A 1,206-nucleotide genomic window follows, 5' to 3' on the forward strand; every position below is an offset into this window, starting at 1 on the left:
TATATATATATATATATATATATATATATATATATAACTATATATATATATATATAATTGAATTAAAATACAATTAATAGTATATAAACAGTGATTATTATCCACTTTTCTACTCTTAAATCTCCTAGACATTCAATAGTAAAAAAATGGATAGTAATTATTATTCATAGTATTACATCGATCACAACTATATTTATGTAGAGAGAGAGAGAGAGAGAGAGAGAGAGAGAGAGAGAGAGAGATAGATAGTTGAGCTAGATACTATTAAGTCCATGCTTCTAATTAACTTTTATGCAATGCTATACTATTCTACTTACTCCGCCACTAGAACCCTACTAACGATCAAAAGACAAGAAATTGAAAATATGAACTTCTAAAATTATTTCAGCTCAATTTTATATATATAGAGAGAGAGTCCGGTTATAATATTTTTTTAAAGTATTAAGCACTTGATGCTTTAAAGTTTTTTACTTTTAGATCTATATTTTGATCAATTCCATTTCTTAGATTATACTATTCCATAAACCACCCACTTAACTCTAAGGCTCCGTTTGGTTTGGAGAAGAAAGTTATCCCCGCTATTCTACAAAACGCGGTGAAATTTTATCGGGATATTTTATTTAATATTTGAAATTAAAACTCTAATATTTAATATTTTAAATTTTTAAATTTTAAAATTAAAAATTTAAAAATTTTATTCTTAGTCCCACCCTTGTTAATTATTTTTATTAAATAATATTATTAAAATATCTAAAAAATTTTTTAAGATGAATTTGAATTTAAATTATTTTTCTTAAATAATATTATGAATTTATATTAAATAATATTTAAAATAATATAATAAATTTATATTTATTATACATAATTATATCATATTAATTATTAAAATATTATTTTTATTACATAATATTATATATTATATAATATAAATATATCAAATCAAAATTAAGTTAAATATTGAAATTAATTCAAACTTTAATTCATAACCTTATCGTGATAAGGTGGTTTTACCGTTTCCCGAATCACCAACCATAGGCTCTGGGTTCAAGCTTAGGATCAATTAAGTGTAAAGATCCATTCAAATAAAGATTTACTTTATTTGCTTCGCCCATCGCACGATGGATAGAGAGTTTTTTTTTTTTTTTTTTTTTTTTTTGTTTAGGGAATGATAAGGCCCTATTGGCTCTTATCGTTCCAAACTAGCCT

The sequence above is a fragment of the Ananas comosus genome, linkage group 15, assembly GCF_001540865.1.
Source record: "Ananas comosus cultivar F153 linkage group 15, ASM154086v1, whole genome shotgun sequence".
NCBI lineage: Eukaryota > Viridiplantae > Streptophyta > Magnoliopsida > Poales > Bromeliaceae > Ananas > Ananas comosus.